We start from the raw sequence: 24,320 nt of genomic DNA, 5'->3' as shown, positions 1-24,320 counted from the left end.
CTTGAAAGTGTTCTCTTCCATATCACGGATACGTCTGGGTCCCATGCTCGACTGTCGCTATGGCTTTACTACTGCTATGGCTTTACGAAAATCCGACCGACGCGACGTGCGCGCAATGCTTTATGGCACGGCACGGCGACGAGTCTTATTAAAATTTTGTTACATAAAATCGTTCTTTAACGATCATATCATATATAATTATACAAGAGCTAAAAGAATCTTATTTATCTCTTTACCTTTTATTAATAATTCCGGCAATAATTTTATATACTTTTTATATACTTTTATATTTAACACGATTGAACAAGAAAATTTACATTCTTTTCTCTCTTTTCTCTGTAATGATATATCAATTTTAGTCGACACGAGTGGAAAAATTAATATATTGAATATTAATTAATTTACACTCGGTTTTTTACAACTTTCCAAATGAGATATTCTACACGTAGATATTTCACACGTAATATTTATACGTCATAAAAATATATGTATATATATATATATATATATATATATATATATATATATTTTTTTGTCGCTTGAAAGGATTAATTCCATGTTAATTTTAATTTTGTTTGCTTAATTCTGGAACTTTAAATATAGAATTACATAAGAAGAATTAACTTTGTAAGAGAATGAGAAAAGGTCTGAACGTTAAGTAACATTGGGAATTGCGCTGAAACTTTAGTTTCAACATCTACGATATCCTTGTGCTTGTTTTATTTCTTTAAATACACATTTTCAAATTTCTTTTCACAACGCAATGGAAATCTTTCTGAAATAGTCTCATCGTTTTCAACGAAATCTTGTTTAATTAATTCGAGAAATAATTATGCGAGGATCTTCCTTGTAACACAAACAGTTGGACATTCCACATCTTCAAAATCAGATAATATATTTCATGTAATAAAATTATTTCTTTATTTTTATAATTATAATTAATGAAATGTATTAATATTATATAATTTGATAATAAACTCTATTAATAAATTAATAGAGAAATTAAATTGATAATTTAATTTTTAATTCAAATAAATAATTTGAGGTACTTGAGATATAAATAATAATTTCGGGAATTTATTAATTGCCGACAGTCAATCGTATGATGCAATTATTTCTGAATTGACATTAAAATTATCAATGATTTATAATTCTGCTTAAGAAAAACAATTTTTTCTTAAAAGAGATTAATATTAATTTTCATAAAGTATACAAAAAAGAAATTGATTTTTAGGCAATAAAATATTTCACTTTTTATTATATCATAATTTCCATTTATATTAATTACAATGTGATGAAAATAGCCAATAATAAAGTAGCACTCACAAAACAACTAGAAGACAAACAATAAGACAGAGCTTGCTAATTAAAATAATTAGTTTTACAGCGTGTTCAACAACGATTGTTTCAATTCAATCTCTTTGCGAAGACAACCGAAAAAATAAGAATCATGAAAAGCGTGTTCGCCGACTGATATCTTGACTTTAACCGCGCGTCTCTCGAGATCCACATCAACGGGCTTACAACCGTCGCCGCTTTTACTACAGGGGGAATTCAATGTATATAACGTCGTCTCGACAACCATGGCAATCCGTAGAAAGGCCAACAGCCTTGTAAATCGGTAAAGCTCTTCTCGGGCCCGACGGTCTCTGCGCGATTACTTAACGGTAGGTTGCACACGCGAGGTGTCACCTCGATGTTTCTGAAGGCGACGGTGTTTTACAATGAAATTCCATGTGGCTTCCATCTCCACAAAGCCGATACTTATACGTCTCTTAGACGTGCAACGTGCGCAGACTGCTACCGAGAAGAACTCGGACCCATAACCTTCGGTGTTAAATCGGCCAGACCGAGCCCTTCACAACGAGAGATTTCAAGTCCTGGATTTCTCATCGCGCTCGATTCTCTCGTCCAGTCAATCGACTCGCGAGATCAACGTGACTAATGTTCTTATTATTATCGTTGCTATGTGTTTCTGTTTTTATATTGACAGTTTTGTGTGTGTGTGTGTGTGTGTGTGTGTGTGTGTGTGTGTGTGTGTGTGTGTGTGTGTGTGTGTGTGTGTGTGTGTGTGTGTGTGTGTGTGGTGTGTATTAAATATACATATAAAATAGACGAATATGTATAGAATTAAATAAAATATATTACAAAAACATATTACAATATTATAAATTTATATTATTATAACATATTTTTATAATATTTTATTTAATTGTATGTATACTCCCTTCTTTTCTTGCAAAATCAGTGCTATATAATTGTTATATAAAAAGTGCTATATAAAAATTTTAAAAAGAAGATATTAAATTTTTTGGAAAAAATAAAAATTTTTTTTAAGAAGGTCATTCATCACAGATGTCAAGTTTATGAATAATATATCTCTTAAATCGTAGAAAATTATATATAATCTAATTGTTTCTCAATTAATTTTACCTACTATTAAAATATTATATAATCGCATCTATTGTATTCCCGGTTATAAATAATATCTGACAATTTCAATTAGTTCACACATCTTGAACAAGATAAAATTCAACATTTACGAGAAAGATCATTCGACATCCTAACGAGAAATGCAAAATTATTTTCTGTCTTCTCCTGTCTTACGCAAAACTTTTTCTCGATCACGTTAGATCGAAGTAAAGCGGGCTACTCCCTATTGGCTCCTTCTTCGATATCCAATTTCGGAGAACGAAACCAGAAAATAGCTATGTATCGTACGTTGGCACGAGTGCACAAGGTTTACTCACTTATAAAGAATATACAACAAAAATCTCCCGATAATATCGCAAAATATGAAATTATAACATTATTTGGTCATTATTTTTTCTTTCTTTTTTATAAAATTTCGATGCTGTCAAAAATGGAGTATTGTAAATCAAGAGATTTTGAAAAAAATATAATATTTTTAAAATCAGAAATAATATTTCGCAGGATCCAACTTGATTCCAATATCTTCAAAATATATACGTTTTATTATTTCAACATTTAATTTCGCAAATGTTTTAGTATCGGACACAGATTATAACCGTAAATTTTGCCTTTTTGTCTACATATGTAATACAATATCATGCAAAAAAAAAAAATATATATATATATATATATATATATTAAAAAGCGTATTGAGCACGTTTTGTCTGGTGGTAAATTAAGTATATTTTATTGCATTTTGACATACACAAATACAACAACACAAAATGTAGACCATCACATCTTTTATTATTATTTTAAATTAAAATGCTTGAGGGCTTATAAATAAATTCTAAAAATTTTAAACTTTATTTTTATATGATTGCTACAATATATTGCTATTTACTTTACTATTTAATTACTTCAATATTTACGATAGGATAGAAACAATAGGATAATAGCGATAAAGTACAGAGAGAACTATTAATATCATTATGAAACGCGCGTGGACGTTTCAAAATTTTCGACGAAATTCTGCAAAATTAAACGTGTGGATCTCACTGACATTTTTCATCGCGTACAGCTGCTCGGGGTCTCCGTCGTGCGAAGTGCGCAGCACAATACTGATCCATTTGCCATGTTAAAATATGCAGACAATAGCCTTTGAAGTCACTTATCCGGGCGCCCATTGCGGGAGCTCTGTGTCGAGTGTTCCGGATCGTTTCGCGTGCCGCGCATCTCAAGTTTCTTTGCAAAAGGTTAACCACTTCCGCCGGCGAGTTTTAATTACGAGCCGCTTCAATTGCGAACCGTTTCCAATTTAGCAAACATCCACGAGGCAAAAGTAATGTCTGCCATCCTGCGCGAGTCGAAACACGCTAAAACGGATATCTTGCGTTTCCGTCTCTCGGATCTATCTTGCTAAAACGCGCATATCGAGATAAGTATGGATTTCGAAATGATGCTTCGAATCAAAGCTTTCAAATCTCGAGAATATCTCGAGTTTCGAAACCGAAGGATCAAAAGAACGAATTCTCGCGAATTGCCTCTTATTATGCGCGTCCTTTTTCAATGAGCTAAATAAAATTGCAAAATAACCGATTTTTAGGATAACGATTTTCAGGATCGACATTTTCAACATTAAAAATAATGTACGATATTCCGGTTATTCTGATTAACGTGCGAAACAACGATGTGTTTCTTGTCGAATATAGTACGTGCACGGGAGGGTTAATGAGCGGGTGGACTTACGTCGGACTTATCATCGATCATCATCGAGATCGGACAGGATTCGAGCCTTTGTGTTGAGAAAAAAAAAACGAACAAAAGCGACGTGGTCAAAATTAACAGCGCGGTATATTGCTACGTAATTAATATTTAACACTAAATGAAGTATTAATTACTTTCAAAAATATCTAGATACAAATTGATATATATATAATATATATATAGCTTCATTATATTTCATGTTACGTATTTAGTCGGAATAATGTCGCGGAACAATGCTATTAATGGCCACGTTTTTTTTTTTGTTTCTTCTTTACTCTATTTACATCGCAAGTCCGGATGAGTCGACAGCTTTGTACGTGCGCGATCTTCGTGTCTACGAGTGCAACCAGTTGTCCTGCACATGGAAGCCGCGGATTTACGTAAGCAATGTGCAAAGTCCGCAAGAGGCACGGTGCCCTGCTTTGTCCCGCTCTGCGGATTTATTCCATTGTTCCGTCGGCACGTCCGTCACATCCATAAGCTTTCAGTCTCTGCCGTATGCGCGTATCTAGGATATTATTACGCCTATTTGCCACTTTCGTGGTTCAGTATACGAAGACAAGGCATAAGATGCAACGATAAAATTGGGCGATCGATATCGCGATCATCACGCGCGCGCGCGCGCGCGCGCGCGCGCGCGCGCGTGTGTGTGTGTGTGTGTGTGTGTGTGTGTGTGTGTGTGTGTGTGGCATCGATGGACGAGAAAGAAGAGAAAAATAAGGAATTTTTCTACTTGTAATTTTATGTAATTTTTTAAAACCGTAAATCCGATTAAGAATATATTACACCTATTTCTAAATACAGATCTCTGCATCGCAATGAAACTTTACATAAATAATCTCGAATACTTAAAGTACTTGTATAAAAAAAATTAAAATTTTTGTCATTATTTCTTAATTATGTTTACTTTTGATGCAAGTTTTAAACTGCCGCTAAGCTTTATTGTATTATTTTTAAATTTAGAATAGCCTAAATTTTTGATAATTACCTTTAATAATTTTTTTTATCGGATCAAGTACTTTTTCTCATTATAAATATGAAAAGTATAAAAATAGGTATATTGTACATTCTTAAAAACCGTATCGCGAATCTTTTAACATATATGCGTTAGAAGAAGTTATGAAGCAAGCCCGCTTTACGTCCGAGTTTCTCGACTCGGGTAATGATATTTTCGACGCCGTTGCGCGCGAAAGGATCTAACTCTGTTCCTTTGGGTTGCAGTAGAGGGAATAAGACACGCGAGGAAAACCGAGAAAAGTGGAGAAAGCAGTCGAGTAGCCTTGGAGGGAACGTCGCAAGAAGGCGCGTCACTAAAACTTTATAAGCAACCTGGTTGGGCGGGAATCTAGACAGACAGCGAGGATCGGTGAAGAGAGGCGATACAACGGATTTTATGTACAGACAAAAGACGGAAAAATGAAAAAGGGAACAGTTATTCTAATAAGAACAACGCCAAGAACGAAGGCTTGAACGGAAGAACAGTCACCCCCGAGGCGATTCGGTTGGGCTTGGTAAAATTAAAAGAAATTTTTTCGCCGTACAACGATGATGGCTATTATGTACTATTGTTGAAAAACTATAGAGCGGTTTCTATTACAAGAGAAGCTTAACGAATAACTATAAATTATTGATCGTCGGCTTTTAAATCGACCATTTATTTGCCGCTCGACACGCTGATATCGCGCTCCTGGCAGCCCGTTACGGAAGTTGCATAATCTTTAGCCCTGCTATAACCGGTGTCACTCGGCTCGAAGGCTGCCACAACGGGACCTATTCTACTTGACGTCCGACGTTGATTGCCGTCATGATTGTCACTCATTAGAGCTACGTCTCTACCTGCGACTTTGAGCGATGACATACTGGTCACCCTTTCATTTATATTAAAAAAATTTAGATTGCTCCTTTTTTTAAATACGATATCTAACCGATATTATACACATTACGAAATGTAAAACAATGAAGGGATTCCAATAAAAATATATTTCGATCAATTATTCTTATTATCTTTAAAAAAAGATTTTTTCATTTATTTAAAAATGACCTTTTCTTTAATTAAAACACACACACACAGCGATAGTTTTATATTATATAGAAGAGTTTTTCGAAAACAGGAAAACAAAATTATATTGTTTCTTTAATTTTAAATTAACTTTAATTTTTAGACTTTAAACTATTCTCTAAGTATTAATTCGGAAATTAGTTGCAAAGATAGTTAGAAACATTTCAAACATTTCAAAATTGCGCAGAAGATGCGAAGCATCTATGAAGGAAAACAAACACAGTTTGTGAGGAATACCCTGTAATTCTCAGATACGCCGATAATCATCGAATTAAACAGCGTATACTTAATAACAAACAAATGTGTATTTAATGATAGCACAATTTTTTTATAGTCAATTAATGCGCGGTGATTCGGGACAATTTATCGTTCGCAAACAAGTCGTACGGATGCGAGCGCCGCGTGATAAATCCAACGTGATTAAGTTACCAACGACGAGATTTATGTGGAGAAACATAGCGTACAATGTGCGGATGGACGGACGGCACATAAATGCCGTAAATTTATCGAGGTAAATGTAAACATTATGAATCTGCTGTCGCGGCATTTCCTCGCATTTCCTTTTTTATGAATACTCTAATTTTTATGGTGTTACAATGTATTTTAATAAAGCTGATTTTTTTTTTCTTGAGAATATATATATATATTAAAAGAACAGCGAGAGCAAATGCGTTTTTTCAGTATTTGAAGAGACCTGAATGTAGCTTAATGTACGTAACATAATAGACTTTGCATATATTTTAACAACGAAATGAATTTCAGTCGAAAGGGAAGCGTTGTCTTGATTTAAATTTGCTGAAAAGCTTCCAGATGTATTAAGTTTAGAAAAACAGTGTTACTTTTCATATACAATAACATTGAATTACTATGCGTCCATTATCAGAACGCTCTTAATTATATCACTTAATTTTCTTACTCTGCATAAAATGTTCCTTTATTTGGATTCTAACAACAGTTTGCACAGTTGCTCTTGGATTTATTCTCTCGTCGAGAAGTTGTAGTTGTCATTGTTCGCGTTGCGCGCATGTTTCCGTTATTATAATTAAAATATTTCAATTTCGCAGCTTGACACTTTAAAACTTTTCAATTTCATTTCAAGTTGCCACGACTCGGTGTACTCGGGAATTATTCGTGAGAAATGATCCGTACGCAATGTTCCACAATTAATACGTATTCGTCGCAGAGAGAAATAAAACTTAGCATTTTAATTTTAATGATCTTCGTGAATTGAATTTGCCAACTTGTATAATTTTACATAGAGAAAACATGAATAAAATATCTATTAATCACTAATCGCTAATTAAATAGGCAAATTTAAAATTAAAACTTTTCAGATAGATAAAAACTTGATTTTATTTGCGACAATAAACAACTAAATGTTTTCACAGACATTGCCAAGCGAAATCATTTACAAATAAACATTTTTTTCGTGTCTTGGATCTAATGAATAAAAAAAGAGAATGTTATTCATCATTAAAGTCTTGTTACTTTAAATGAACAAGTATATTCATCATATGCAAAAATTTGAACGTTTTGATGCCATTTCTTTTGTTCTGATTAGAACAAAAATAGTAATTAAGATTATAACTTTTTGTTTTGTTTTTTATATTTTTTTCAACGATGTAAATTCATGACAATCGGTTTGAGCAACAAGATTGCCCCGAATTAATGAAATTCCAGGCAATAGGTGTAAGAGAGACAAAGTTGAAACGAAAGCGAGAAGAGAAAAGAGCCTCAACCAAACTGCAGCAGGTTCTCCAATATTTCATTAAAATTATTTGGAAAACCTGCAATAAAAAAGTCGATCGCGGCAGCTCGGTGCGGAGCCGCTTTTATCGATAAATTGGCGTAGTGCGCTCGTTCTACTTCCTTCTTGCTTGCTCTTTTTTTTCTCCTTGTGTTCTCTCTCCAATTCGTGATAGTTTCAGCTTGTTCCTGACACATAACTATGCCACTTGCGATATATATGTATATATATATATATATATATATCTAAAAAAAATGCACGATTTGATAACCTTTTTTAATAACCGTATTTTTAAAAAAAAAATGAGAAATGTAGAAATAATCATTAATCCCTCGTTTTATTATCTATTACAGAATGAAAATTGAATTTTATTTTATAAGATTTATATTACAAAAAGGCAAATACTTTTCAAGTAATTTAGAAGAAACAATTTAGATTACGCGAGAGACGACAGAGAGACGAAAATTATATTGTTCAAATACCTCGTCTATGTGATCTAGTGATCTAATGATAATTCTCAAAATCTCTCGAGAAATTGGCATATTTAAAAACTGAATATTCACTATATCGGACTCGTGAGAAAAACCCATGAAAAATTTAGATCCCCTTTATTAAATAGAGACTGGGAACAGAAAGGGTTTAATGTTACGACTTCCTTTCTCTTAATTCCATTCGCGGGAATAGGAAAAGTAGCTCCGTCGGAGGAGTCGGTCGCGTCGCGGCATTAATCAGGACGGTTGCGAAATGGGAGGAAAAAGGGGGGAGAAGGGGAATGAGCCCGTGGCTCCCGAGATATCCTGCGGGAGAATTAAAAAGCGGGAAAAAGTTTGCTGGACCCTCCCCCTCGCACGCGCGCGAGATTAGTTTGAATTCTGTGCGAGACTCTTCCATCGCAATCGCTTTCTACAAATCTTTTCTATTCAAAAAAATGCAAATTCGCACGTGTTCTTCTTCTCGAAGTAATCTTTCTCTTTCATCACCATCCCTCCTCCGATCACCGGAACTGACCCCCTCGAAGTCCTTTAGGGCGTTTGCCACTGAGCTTACTCGTTTTGCATTAAAGTTAATAAAGTGGCTGCTTAAGCGTGCTCAACTTCGTTATTTCGTTCGAGCAATTCGTCTTCGAGTGGACAAGGTAAGACGATGACGACGATGGTTGTACCGCCGTTTGATGTAATTACCGCGGGATTGTGGGAATAAAAGTGAGAGGAAAGGGACGACCTTTTACGCGGCCATTTCATTTTCCAAGGAGATGCCTCTTTTGTTACATCACGAGCGACGTAGATATATTCGAGCTGTCTCGGTGATTTTCCCAAAGGTATCCCCTCGCTCCGTAATATTTTTCCGCGAATTCGCTATCGGATCGCGCGTGTTATATCTGGTGTGTAATATAAATATATCTTTATGAGATAACAACCTACTCGGCGTATTACTTGCGCAAGCCTGGCGATAATTTGCGACGATACATATCTAAATTCGCGTGGAAATTACACACTTCTGAAATTACGTAATTCAAACATAAAATATTTTTTGAACAACAACAAAGTATGATGATGGTGGAATAATTATCTTTATTAAAATATCTATTTGCATTTTAAAATCTTTCATTGCGTTACAATCTTTATATCACCATTAGTAAATATTCTTTAATTACATTTGTTCAACATTGAAATATATGATATTTATCTTAACTTGATTTATGTTACGAGTAATTGAGAAAAAAATGCAGTGTAGCAATTTATATGGTATATATATAATCCAGTTACGGTGGAAAAGTTGCGTAAATTGAATTTATCTTCTTGAAAAAATACAAAACTTTTATTACTATGTTTCAAATCAAAGTGAGGCCTGCTGGTATATGTATAACGTATATTTTAAAAATTTCTTAATAAAATTGCAAAATTTGACTTTTTATTCACGGCATCGTTTGAGAATGAAAAAAATGAATTTATCCTTTTGATGTAAGTTAATTTTACGTCCTTTTCAAGATAACTCATTCGTATGAATAAATCATTGAAATGTTTTCACATACCAATATACGTACGACTCCCTGTTCAGCGCAATTCGACGCTCCGATCGATCGATCTTCGACTCCTTCGTCTGAAAAATGAACGATGACAAATCAGTATTTGCGTCGCATTCCGCGCTGTCGCGTGACATGCAGATTTGTCAGGAAGATTTGTCGAAAGAATCAAACATCAGAGAACGCAACGCGATTTCTTGTTGTCGTTCTGCGAATTTTCTCTTTATTCGTTTTCCGCCAATCTGGGCACGGATCTTTATGGGCAACGTGTTGATTTTTTGCGACAGATCCTCTAGTGGTCTTATTCTTCTCTCTCGCTTATTTGCTCGCACGAGAGTGCTAAATGAGTCGCTCACACGAAAGTGGAAGTATTGAATTGCAACTAACACAAGTCGCGGAAGTTTCGTAAAGGCAAGCCGCTCGAGAAGATCAGGGCGACGCACAACGGTGCTTACTTATTGAAAACTCTCCGCGGATAGGAGGGAAAGTCTTGTATCTCTCCGCAGGTATGAATAATTATTCCGCGATACACGATCCACCGCAACATAACATAAATAGTAAATGCCCGGGAATTCTTCAGGGATGTGCGCCAGGTAAGGAGTATGCAAACGGGAAACGGGATAGCTCGTTTAATCCTTGCATCATTACGCAACGTAAAGGCGTATATTACGGAGCTCATCCATCCCCTTCAAATTCCGATCGGAAAGCTTTCATTATAATCTCGCAGTCGTCAAAATACGTTTCGGATACGCTCGGATGGAATCTTATCGTGCGTTCGAAAAAATATTTCGCTGGTTCAGTTAGAATCCTAAATGTCACAGTTAAAGTGTATCAGTAATTTTTGGATCTAGGAAAGTTGTTTGTAGTAAGATGAATTTTAGCAGCAACATCTATAGAGTATATTCGCAAGAAAATTTTTTATAACCAAATCACAAAATTACTTTTGTAAGAGGTCTGAATAGCTATTATTTAATTTGGCGCCACAGAAAACCTTTCTTACTAGATTTGACAAATTGTTCAGATATAAATTCTCTTATTGTTATCTATATCGATTAGATAAAACATATGTGAGATACAAAACATATGTTAAATACAAAACATATGATATCGCAGTACTTATTAGTTATTTATCCGCTTTAGCTTATCGTACCTAGATAATTTTTATTAATCAATTGCAAGATCATTTTTCTCAGTGTAAAATCTTGCAAAAAATTCATCATTCTAAAGTTGAATCCTTGTGTATTCCGTTTGAGCAAAAATAGAAGGATTGTATTAAAATATTCTCGTGATTTTCAATTGACATTTCATAGAAGATTAAAAGATGTATCACAAAACTGTTATGATATTTTTCTCGCAAGCAAAATTCATAACTAAACTTCTTCTGATGGATATATCAGATATTGAACTTTTGTTTTGGCTACATAATTTATGACTTATGACTTTTCGCGATTTATCTTAGTTTCTCAGTTTTCTGGAAACACTGAAGGTGAGTGTATTATTGTTATTAAATAATAAAATATTTACTTCATATTTACTTACGAAATAGTATTTTCTGAGAAAATATTAATGTTTGACCTATCATTGAACTATCAAAAGTTGTCTGGATATTTTTTAAAAATTTAAGATAAAAAAAGTTTTTTATCAAATATATATATATATACATAATATATCTTTAAATATTGGAATAAGTATTAATAAATATTGGAGAACACATATTTGACTCTTGCAATATATCTCTAGAAAAAAATTACGGAATCATTAAATATAAAAATTAAAAAATTTTGAGCGAAATGTTCTCCATGTATACAGTTATATCCATTGATAATTTTACATAAAAACTATTCTTCAAGAAAAAATAATAATAATTTTTAATTTAATTAATTTTTAAAAAATTAATTAGAAATATCTTAATATCTTACCATGGCAAATCGTTATGTACTATCGTTGTGCATTAAATTCGGCTCCAAAGCCGAAGCAAATAAACCGAAGCAAAATAAATAGAAATATGCTTCCAATTAAAAAAAGATTTAAAAGCTATCACATAATGCTACAGTGTGAAGGATATCCAATAATTCCGGGGACACCCTATATATTTCACAAACATTCTTCGGTGGTGTTCTATCAGATCGTACCGTCGAGGCCATCTTATCGTTGGTGTGTGTGCGCGCGGCGTATCTTTCTCTTAGATAAATTCCCCGGCACGTTTGTCGAGAAACCGTCCCTGAGGTAGAGTAATTCATCGTCTCTCTCGCAAGTAGGTACGTCCGACTCAGGAAGCAGAAAAGCTTTAAAATTCGATCGAGCTAACCGCAATTTCCAACTAGAGCATATCTTCCAGAGGTGGGATAGGACGCGTGGGCATGGTCGGCGCAGGGGGATGGATAAATGCATTCAACATTTTCGGGGAAAAAAAAAAAAAAGGAAAGCGATCGTTAGTAAAAATGAATCACTGTCAGTGATGTAATTTTTTATCTCGGTCTATGTTCCAGTTCCGCTTTGTGATAGGAAGGAAAAGCAAAAGGCAAAGGTACGACGAGGTAAATCGTGGCTTGTTAACCCGCATAGTTCGCGTTGTCTCCAGAGAGAAACGATCCGGCTGTAGTAGATGCCAGATGCGGAATGACGTCTAAAATGTTAGTTTTTCAATATTGCAGCGAAATATCAGAATTTAAGGTTGAAATTGCCAACGAACTGAAGGAAAAATAGCACGATGAAGAATTGATACGTTTCGAAATAGGAGAAAACTACGAAAACAAGTCGAAAGCAGACGTTAGTGAAATTGGTACCAGGTGGTACAATGACTAGAAACTGAAAGAAACACTGCTCCTAGAAAAGGAAGTCAACGTGGAAGCGTAGGCGATTTCCTCGTAGCCATTTTAAAGATTCCAATACGCTAAAGAAAACAAAAGAAACATTTCGCGACGCATACTACGTCATCACATTTATATATTTTATATATATATATATATATATATATATATATACACATTTCCAATTTAAGGTTGGAGTTTACTTAATACAATATCCGAGTGTCGTTGGCTAGCAAAAAGACTGAGGGAGAGAGTACTTTTATACGTAAGAAGTAGGTCTTACCATCGGTAGCGATATTGCTTTCTTCTAAGAAAGGAAACGATAAAAGACGGCAAGGAGAAGGCGAATGCAGAAGAGCGGTGCTGTAAGCTGTTCGGATAATCCACGAAAACTTTATTATTACGCCGAAAATTCCCGGACTCGATCGAGCGCATAATGCACGATACCATCCGGTGAGATTGAAAATATTAGTCGTTACGAAGAACCATCCGCCCCCTGTCTTTTGCCTCTCTTAAGCGATTTCCTGTTTCTGTTTGAATTTCTATCTCTTAGCTTGTGAGGATTTTCTAGCAAAGAAAATTATACACTTGTACAAGTGTATAATTAAATATTAATTTTAATTAATTTGAAGTGTGACAGTGATCAGAAAGCGCGATTTTTTTTGCAAACGAGCGTTACGTTTAATAGAGTAGATCTTTAACGCATCATCGCGACGGAGAAAGCCAATGTGTAAATATAATGACTCTCAGGAGAGCTATCGATCGAAACGGGATCGTCTCCTCTCTCTCTCTCTCTCTCTCTCTCTTTTTTTCTTCGTTCCTTTCCTCTTCCCTCTTACTCACTCTTTCTCTCTCGTTGTCGAAAATCCACCTCTCACTGGAGATTATCACAAGAATGATAACGTCATTCCAGAGACAAGCTTGCGAATGAAGCCGTAACGTTACGGTTACGTCAGCTCGCCGTGCGTTGTTCGTAATTCAGTAGAATTTGCCGCTAGACTGAGCAAAAGGGTGAGGAGAATCCCTTACATGGGTAATAATTTCCAAATTTGCATGTGTATATGCGATACCGTGCGTAAATCACATCGCGCTCTGAATGAAATGAATCGTTTTCGCGTGATTCGAAATTCACGGAATAAAAATACTCAATAGCTATGTTTTGAGATATCTCATGCATTTGACAAAATCAATGCTCTTTATATTTTATGAAGAATGAAAAAAAAAAAGAAACAGAGAGAGGGAGAGCGAAGGAGAAGGGAGAGAGAGATAGAGACAGAGATAGAAACAGAGATAGAGATAGAGGTAGACAGAGAGTAGAGAGAGAGAGAGAGAGAGAGAGAGAGAGAGAATAGTTAATGAAAAAGAGTCGGGACGAAATGAAGGAAAGCAAACGAATCGACGAACTAGGAGGTAGTTATCCCAAAGTTGGCTGTGTAATTACATAGGAACGAAAGATGGCGAGCTTTCTATGGTAGCTCTTGATAGACGTGCATGTGCAATATTTCACGTGTACACAGCACTTAAGTCAACACTCTCGAAATCGCGAATGTGAAGGTATGGCCGATATTATAATATTTTCAATGGATATGGCACAAGCTCTTAAATGTGGAAACTCACTACTGAGTAGAACAATCCAGAATTTTTTCAATTCGACACATGTTCCACATCGTCGAAGGATAGTCAAACATAAAATGTTGGTATCACACAGTACATTTTGTAATGCATTAACAATCTTTCGACATTATGAAATTATGCAATTTATTTTATATTTACGTTGCGTACCGGTAAAAGGTACTCGTAGCTAATTCTAATCATATACAAAATTTCTAATCATATATAAAATAAAATTCATTTGGCTTGGATTGAGATGGAATGAAAATGTATAATGAAAACAAAGTTAAAATTCAATTTGATAACCAGGTCAGAATAATCAGGTCGAGATTTCGTACGATCTGGGGGGAAATTAACTTTGAGGAGAGGCAAGTAATAGCTGGCTTGAGACGCAAAGATTTTTACATTTCGAGAGATCATTAAATCGCGATGTGATCCTATTTCACGGCGAATTTTCGTCTATGCCTGCACGTTATCTTTCAATTTAAAGGATAAAAATATTAGATTCCTAGCGTTAAAGCTTCTTTAGCCATCTCAGCATTTTCTCTCTAATCGCTGTTCCAGGGATTTATACATATATATATAAAACATAATCGGTGAACAAATTGCATGAATTAATTTAATACCCAGATCATATCGAATTACATTTTTCAAATGTATGAAATAATGGAAGAATTACAAACGCTGATATACTAAAGAAAAGTTCAGGTTAGATATTATTACACGATCTACGACGCTTGTGTGTTAAAAGAAAATTGAATTAAGTTCCGGAGTAATTAGCTCGCTCATTGATTATTTAACAAGATATTCCCTGAGCGTGCTTCGTAATCGAAAAACTGTACAGATAGACCAGGAATTAAAAGCAACAAGTTCTCGAGCGACTAACTGCGATTAAATTTGTGATTTGAACATAAGACACGAAGTGTTAAGTACACGGAGCACGGAGAACGCTGTTATTCTGGAGGGGGAAAAAAAATCAGATTATCCCTTTTGTGATGACAAAATCTCCATGCAAGAAAGAGTTAGGCAATGGTCAAAATTACAAACCATTAAAAGATCGAAAAATTTTTAAACTTATTCATAGAGATACTATAATGAAAATAATATAATATAATGGAATATATGAACGTTTTCGACTGAACTTAATATCCTTCGATATAAGTAAAATGTTGCATCAATGTGAGAAAAAAATAATGTATGAAGTATAATATGGTAAAATGTAACACTTGGATGGAAGAAAATCAAATTAAAATTAAATTAACAATGCGAAATTAACAACGTGACAAATTCTCCATATTGGGGGCATACTTATATGCCCACCAATTTCAAGATTTATCGACGAAAATGCGCTTGGATTTATGCGCAACCGCATTTAATAACTCGGCCAAGTTTTGATTGCTTTATTCCGCAATGGCGGGATCACGAATCCGCTTCCGAAGTTCAGAGACAGATTTCGTTTGTGATATCGTCAGTTGTGAATGGTTACGACGGCAGCATAGAGATTCCGAGATACGCATATGGCTCCGGCACGAGGGCTTTTTCCTCTCAAAGCTGCAGATTAATCTTAAGAAAAGAACTTCCGACCGGGTGGATTTGTAACGGCGCTACGTGTGTGTCGCGAATGATCAAGATAACGAATATTTGAGAAGACAGAAATGGGGTATATGCCAGACTCGCTTTCCGGCGTAACTTCCGGCTGGCATAAGGCAGTTGATTCGGCGAGTTATCCCCGAGCGGCACGAGAAGAACGGGAGGTTTGTGAGAAATATTAAACGATTACGCTGCATCTCTCATCTCCGGGCGCGAAAAACAGCCTTCCGCGACGCGTAACGTAATTTCTCTGCAGTTCTCGGGTAATTTGGAAGATTATCTCGAAGAGATTCAGCACGATTATCTGGTGGAGCTCGGGCGCGCCAGCAATTTTTACGTCGTTAGTGATCATCATTGATGCGAGTTTAAGGGATTCTTTACGGAGAATGAGGAACCTCCCCCCCCCCCTGGTGTGAAATCGATTAATACAAGCACTCCAGCTCTGGTTCCAGTTCTGGAAACAGTCGTTCCAGATCGAAGATATTGCAAGAACTCGCGCAAAACATTCCGGAGCGTAGGTATTATTTTATGACGCTTAAGTAAAACATGGGTCTCCAATTCCTGATTGAGGTAATTATATGAGATACGATATCCATCCGAGGTCGCTCACGAAGAAGCTTTCCAAACACGATGAAGCAATCTTGTCGTAATCTCGTCTCATCAAGCAGAGATCGAGATTCAGTCATTGATCGTCGTTCGCGATCGGCGACGTATCTCGATTACACGTGTCCGTCGATTATAAATCAGCACGACGGGACGCATAGATTTTCTGCTACTACGACTACGGGCTAACTTAATTTATAGCGGATTACGTCGCGGCGCATATCAAGCGCCGTAGTGAGAATTAATTTAATGGACGAAATGCTGGGCGCGCCATTTGTAAATAAATATACGTGATAGTTATAATTAAAAGCGGCCGCTTATTATATGCACGGCACGGAATTACTCCCGGTCGTAGTTAAACTCACTAATGATCGCGGACCGCAACGTAATTCTCCGATTCCGCTGTTGCCGCTTTTAAATGCAATAAATTGCATTAGTAAAACGGACAAAGGTTATTCTGGCCCTTTAAACTTTCGATATTATTCAGACAACAAGATCATCCGGCCTGATTTTCAGCAACCGAAAGAAGTAACGTATGATACGTCATGATAGGTATTCGCAAACTTGCTGCTCGAAACACGGCGGTCCTCGGTGGCGATCAATTTATTATTCTTATGCAAATAACCAAGATTAAAGTTTGGGTACTTAGGCGCATTAACGGAAACTTGGTGCATACGAGTCACTCGCGACAAGGTGTTCGTAGAGTCGTGTTAGCCTATCAAGTAGTTGGCTGGCAGGGCAGTTTGGCGCCAAAAGTTACCTGCCGATATAACTATCCGTAACGGAACCTAACTTAACCTAACCTAACTACAGGTATGCAAACTTAGGACTTTCAGCATAATCGTGAAAATATTTCTTCCCCAGTTTCCGTAAAAGTTTCGACGAAGTAAATCTTTGTCATTTTTGGCAGAAAATTGCTTTGTGCGTTTCAATCTAGTTTGCAAGATGTCGCGTCTTCGACATCGGCGAATTATTACTAGATATTTTCATAAAATATTTTCTTCTTTTGTTATTAACATAAAAAAAAACTCTTTGTTCATCTTTCTGATTATTACAATTGCTCTTTAGTATTTATTTAAGCTTAAATAGATTGATAATTTTAAAAAGAAAATATCCGTAAATAAATTAATTTTTCAAAGTATCAAAGAGTATATACATTTATAATTTCATAACTAAATTCTGCGATGCACTTTCGTGCAACAATACGTCCGATTAACGCAATTTAGTGTAGAGTCAATTTAAAAAAAATGTTTAAATATATATTTACTTCCATCAAGACGTAACGAACGCATTTTCATTTTTAAGACTATTAACCAGCTTTTACAACTTTTCTATTAAAAGCTTTATTAATTGCGGGAAAATTTTCTTATAATTGCCTTAGGTAGCGCGACATATTTATGCAACGTAATTTTGCCTATGAAATGCGAAGAACTTCGAGATAGCATGTGAGCGCGGGACAATTTAATTAGCAGTTCACGAGATGATTAACTTTACTGTCGCGCGCGTGTTCAAGGTGAAATTACGACCTAATTGCGCTTCAACGACCGGCGATATGTTAAATCGGTAACGGACACGGACCGAGTCAGGTCACAGGCGTCAAATAATAGTGCGCGTAATTAATAATTGAACGGCACTACCGCGGTATACTGAAGCGGAAGTCTAATTGCGGTGGGAACTTCCACCGCAATGTATCGTGTAAATTCACAGAGGGAAAAAAAAGATCATCGAATGCGCAAACCACGAGCTACCTGTGTCACGTAACGGCACGCGGCCAATAGGATTACATCCGGAACAAAAATGTAGTCTATGCAACACGTGCGTTGGGGCGACGACACACAACACATCCTTGATGCATTCCGCGTATATCCCGGTCATTTGTATACTTGTTGGGACTGCACTCCGTTGAATATTTCACTGTGAAGGAGGAGATACGGTTTATCCTATTTGCCGATCGGGAACAATGGACGGAGGAAGTCCTTCGATTTATTGTTCTCAGTGCGGGCGATCTCACTTTTAAAGTTTACTTGGACTCGTATCGAGCAACGCGACAGCAATTGGTCGGCGGCCAGTTTTTCCGAAAACGATCGCTCAAAACTTTCGAAACGTTACCGGACGTCGACTTTGCTCGTCTATGGAAGGATGCGATTTCATTATCTTCGACGTTCCATGGCATCGCTGACGAAATTCATGCTTCTTTACAATGCAAAACGCTGGGCATCCATCTATTTTCCTCGTGATAGGGTATTTCAAAAATAATAAATTTTTGCCTGGTATTCGCGACCAGGTGCGCGAATTTGCAATGCTGCAATCGGTAATGGGAAAATAGAACATCTGTCCAACTAAAAATATATTTTCACACGTACGTGCCCGCAATAGTCAAAGCAGCAAACGAAAACGAGGAAGGTATTAAGGTGCCGCCATTGCAACAATTAAAAAAAAAATTGAATGCTTTTATGTAGCTATTAAAAGATTATATTTATTTTTTTATTTTATATATTATGCTATATTAGAATTTAAGGAATTGTTTAAATAAATAAATAATTCAACTACCAATTTTTTAAAACAATAGTTCTGACAATCAAAAAAATCATTTAATTGAATTGTTTCAAATTCTGTTTTGATATATATATATTTTTAAATGTATTCTTTAACTGATCACGTAGCAATTGTTCCATATAACATTCCTTTTGCAATCAAAATAAAAGTTAATTTTTTTATAAAATGATAAAGATATTTAATAATATAAATTCTAATATGTTAAAACACGAAAACTTTTTCAATTCTCTCTAATTTCCACATTTTTTTCTGAAAAACATTAAAACAAACACTAATTAGTAACAAAGATCTAAAAGTGGTTTCTTGAATTTATTTAATAAATCCCAACATAAAGAAAAGTAATGTTCTTAAAATCCTGCCTAAACTGTTTATAGCCACGAATTTATCTATTGATTAATTAGTTCATTTTTTTTTACTTACAGTCGCTTAAGGCTTTAAGTAAAACAAATTTTAAACGCTGTGATATTAACAATGCTCAAAGAACGGTGGTTTTGCGAAGCAAAATAAAACTTTTATTATAAATGCGAAAATAAATCTAATGAGAATTTTTCATGAACTTATTTCTTCAAGCTCAATTATCATCATGTATCATCAAATAAAATGAAATCATAATGTTGTTATACACAAGAATAGTCCAATCCTCCGTAATCAGTTACATCATTTCTGCCACTTATTGCCTAAAATTACAATATTCCTAACAAGGGAATAATAGCTTATTATTTGGCCTAGTTTAGATCTATCTATTATATCTCTATTATATCTCTATGATTCGCGGCAGAATTCAAAATAATATTCTATTTACAGTTAGTTTTATGTAAATATATTATTTTACATCGCCTAATGTGAACAACAACTGAATTGGAATACACGCGTATATATTAGAATACATAAAAAATGTAGAAACACTTCAGATTTCAGAGTCGAAATTATAGATAGTATAAAGTGGACTTTAATATAGAGGTAAGAGATCGGATATAAATGAACGGAGCGCGTCAATAACAGGAAGAAGCTAGTCGTGAGTCAACAAAAATTGCAATAAAGAAGTTTTGCTGTCGCGAATGATTTATTTTCACGCGGCTACGCCGATGAAAAAGTCCGGATGAGCGGAAGACCGGACAGACGACTAATAAACGGCGGGGAAAAAAGTCTAGGTGATAAAGCCGGTAATAAGTGAAAGCTTGATTATCTCGGAGCCGGGCGACTCTGCGTTCGCATTTCCTTTTAAATCCGAACCGCGACCATGTATGTACTCCCCACACTCGTACAGAAATCAATAGCAGGCACGTGCACGTAATTGATGTAACCGTTTCATTCCTATTGAATTAGCAACAATAATGACGCGATGATTTGTCCGATTGTAAACGAGCCATTTATTCATTAGCATACAACGTACCGAATAATGACAATGATAGCTAGACACAGCAAGATATTACGAAGAAAAAGAGAAATGGAGTGTGTGTGTGTGTGTGTGTGAGAGAGAGAGAGAGAGAGGAGACAAAAAGAAGAGAGAAGAGGTCATCTGTGTATGTTGTTTGCCAAATTTACTCAAATTGAAATCAATTCGGGCAACAGATTGGCCGTTAACTTTGCAGCCTATTAGATGAAATTTATCACGTGCCAGCTTTTTCCCTTTGTAGATGTGACACGCGTCTCCGTGTCCCGTGAACGACATCGGATCGACATCTATCTCTTTACATTTCTATCGGGCGCCGTTAACTCAGACAAACTTGGGCGCATTGAATTTACGACACCGCGAATGGAAATCTCGGTCGCTCGTAAATTTCGACACTACGGCCATGCGGCGCTCGCGCAACTTACGGCAAGAAAAAACTCTGACTCGAGGAACAGACAAAGGTAAAAAAAAAAAAAAAGATTACCTTCGGTAATTAAAATTCTGCGGGGACCGTGAGCTTTTTTCCGTCGAGTTTTAACGACCCGCTAGTCTCGCCCCGTTCTCGTTCCTCTGAAGTCGAGGAACCCCCCCGAGAGGAGTTTCAGTTTCCATCGCTTCTAAGTTTACATTATCGTTGATACAAGCGCGTTATTTCCCCTTTTTCTTTCCTACAGTTTTACCTTCCATCCAGTAAGTGCGATGATTTTTGCAAATAATCAAATCAAGCGTCCTCCATCTCGCTCGATCGTAGAAATATAAGTAATCGAGTTTTAGTTTTGATCTACCGATAGTAGCGAATTGTTTCGCAAATTTCTCCAGGAACTGGATGCCGCCAGTGAATTAATCTTCCGTCGTGAGGAAATAGTTACAGTCGCACGACCGGCCCGAAAGTTAGCAATGCCCTTAACTAAGTTTGCACTCTTTCGTTTCGATCTTTATACAGGATGTTCCAGAATGGGATTTTAATAGCGGATTCTTCGATCAATCTGTGAGCTCGATTTTTCCGTAACTCAAATGTCAAAGGGCCAAGCTGTTTCCGAGATGTGAGCGATTGGAAATATAGGGCGAATCCTTGAATAGCAATGAAATAACAAGAAATCTCATTGCTCGTTTAAATTTAAGTTTACTTTATTTTTGCAAACTTTTAATTGCTTTAAGTCTTTTTAATGTCCGATAATAAAAAGTTGAACTTGGAAACGCTCTTTACAGAAAAACCACTTTGAAATCTATGAAAGAAATTATTTTGTTATTCGCTAAGATTATAATTAGCTTGGACTAGAAGAAACAATCTTATTTCGTACCTGTTCGTTCGATATCTATTCTATTCCTAACTGAGTTATCTATTGCTAAGCGTCCACCGAAACGGTCCTGAATTCGAAATGTGGCCATTCGATGTTGCAAGACTTTGACTGCGATATTCTCAGACGGTTTGAGAGACACTCTCGGGAGCACGACGAAAATCGAAGAGAATCGTCTTCCACGCGTCTGCTCTTAAATAAATAATATCGCGACTATACGACGGTCCGGACGGGGACGGGTTTGACATTTTCGTTTGACGCCGTCGTGCGACACGCATAGGTCTCGGTTTTTGATACGCGAGCGAGTATACGCGCGGCTCGTGAATCGCCCCGAATAGGCGGAGGCTGCTCAATAAATCAATACAAATGGCCCCAAGACCAGATTGGAATCGAATAATGCAACGATTATTACGCGCACAAAGGAATCTGCTCGTAACCGATGCACCACGTACGCGTGGTGTCCCGGCACTCCAGCGCGGGTTACGGAGTGCCGCGACCTCTCGTGGATATATCACGAAATTTGGGACGCCGAGCCGAGGCCATGGTCCTCCGGCTTGGCATGTATAATGCTCGCGGGGCAGATTGCTTCTCGTCGAAACGAATCGATAGGATCGCCGAGGGCTCTGGATGTTCTGGATACGACTGGCGAGAAATCGACCGTCGAATACGTGTGCCGACGTGAAGAATGGCCGTAGAGAATCGAGAGATCATTGTTGACGAAGAAAGGAACGGCATATCGGCGTTGTGATTACTTGCTGCGCGAAAACTAAATATCTAAATCGATTTGAGTCAAGTATTATCATTCATAGATTGCGTGGAAAATATCTTGAAAAAAAGTAAAAGCATGTAATTGCAATCACATGACATTTTGAATATTGATATAGTTTCTTATATATCAATATCATTTTATTTACAATATTTTTTAAAACGTGCGACATCACAATTTGAAAAATGTAATATCCTATACGATATCGATATGCATTTTGATTGCAGAAAGATTGTACTAATGTTTTTTAATAAACCAATTCGTACAACTAAAAAAAATTGAAATTAATTAAATTAACTTCCTTCAATTATACATGAAGATCTAAATCTTCTTTGCTTTCGCTACATTAACAGATTGCCATTATCGAATGCCAATTAAACGAATTATATAAAAAGTAATCCCTCGAAAGAAAAGCATAGATTTTTTTTAAACGCTCTCGCAGTCGCGAGGTTTAATCAATGTTCTTTTAAGTATTTAAGTCTTACTATCGCGAAGAGCTTCAATTTGCATGGATAATGGTATAATTTAATTATTTCGTTGTGACATACAGCACTACATATGGCACTCGGCGGAGGCGGGCCTCACCCGAGATACCCCATATTCGTCTCTCGTTTGAAGTTGCGAGGAGATGCGAGATAGAATATTTATAATGCGCTGCTTCTCGCCGCGCGGTTTCGCCCGCCCGCCGGAGGCTCGTAGTGTACCATGAATATTTAGAAAATTAAATCGGCCAACTTCGTCGGGCGCCCGCGTTGTGAGCGCCGGAGGCCTCGGAAAGCTTCCTCCGATGGGAGAGGAAGCGGTGCTGAAGAAGTCGAAGCTATCGATATTGTTCGCCGCCGCGCCGAGAACCGAACTCGTTCGCGAACGCGAGTTGCATTCGTAATCGTAATCGGTAATAGCAACCTGGAACATCATCGAAAAGGTATTTGCGAGAGATCCGCGGGAACGAAAGTTTTTTAGAAAAGTCTATTGCGTCTATGACCTGCTTGACGACAATTTCAAGATAATTGCGAATAAACGTATTAACAATCTGTGCATGATCTAAATACGTGAAAATGGTGATTTTTCGTCCTAACGGAATATCACTGAAGAAGATTGATTGAAGAATAAATTCGATAAATTTTCCACAATACTTTTCAAGAATATCTCTTGGTACGTGCGCAATATGTTGCGTATTCGAAATTGCATTTATATGACAGAATACATTTGGTACTGTTTACTTTTAGATGATATTCCTATTTGAAGTATGCTAAATATAGTAGCGTTGTCTAAAAGGGTAATATAGTTACAGGAAGCACTCTGTCCAAGTGCGTATACGAAGATCGTATTTTTCATGGATATGGAGGTCGAGAAGAATACTTTCGCCTCGCTGAATTTTAACATAAAAGACAATAATATATCAATCCGATTCACGTCGTAAATGAGATCTTTCTCATGGCGCGAAAATCTGCTCTGTATAAACTTTTTAATGACGAAATATATGTGTATATATATATATATATATATATATATTATATATATATAAAATATATGTATATTATATATATATATATATTATATATATATATATATGTATATATATATATATATATATATGTATATATATATATATATTTTATATATATATATATATATAAATATATATATATATATATATATATAAAGTGAAAGGTAAAAAGCTT

At 36.0% G+C, this 24,320-nt stretch overlaps 1 protein-coding gene across 2 annotated transcripts in view; it reads right to left on the bottom strand.

The window, feature by feature from the left end:
- Positions 1-24,320, bottom strand: part of LOC105425147 (1-phosphatidylinositol 4,5-bisphosphate phosphodiesterase epsilon-1) — a 120,092-nt gene that overhangs the window by 83,418 nt on the left and 12,354 nt on the right. Inside the window, exon 2 of one of the 2 annotated variants that reach the window (XM_089073529.1) lies at positions 10,018-10,085. The exons of the other annotated variant lie outside the window; for it this stretch is intronic. The gene's annotated coding sequence lies outside the window, so the exon portion shown is untranslated. The remainder of the gene's footprint in view (positions 1-10,017; positions 10,086-24,320) is intronic. 2 annotated transcript variants of the gene reach the window in all.

The sequence above is a fragment of the Pogonomyrmex barbatus genome, unplaced genomic scaffold (assembly GCF_055798465.1).
Source record: "Pogonomyrmex barbatus isolate J1 unplaced genomic scaffold, ASM5579846v1 scaffold15, whole genome shotgun sequence".
Taxonomy (NCBI): Eukaryota; Metazoa; Arthropoda; class Insecta; order Hymenoptera; family Formicidae; genus Pogonomyrmex; species Pogonomyrmex barbatus.
This window is presented reverse-complemented; position numbering and strand designations above follow the sequence as displayed.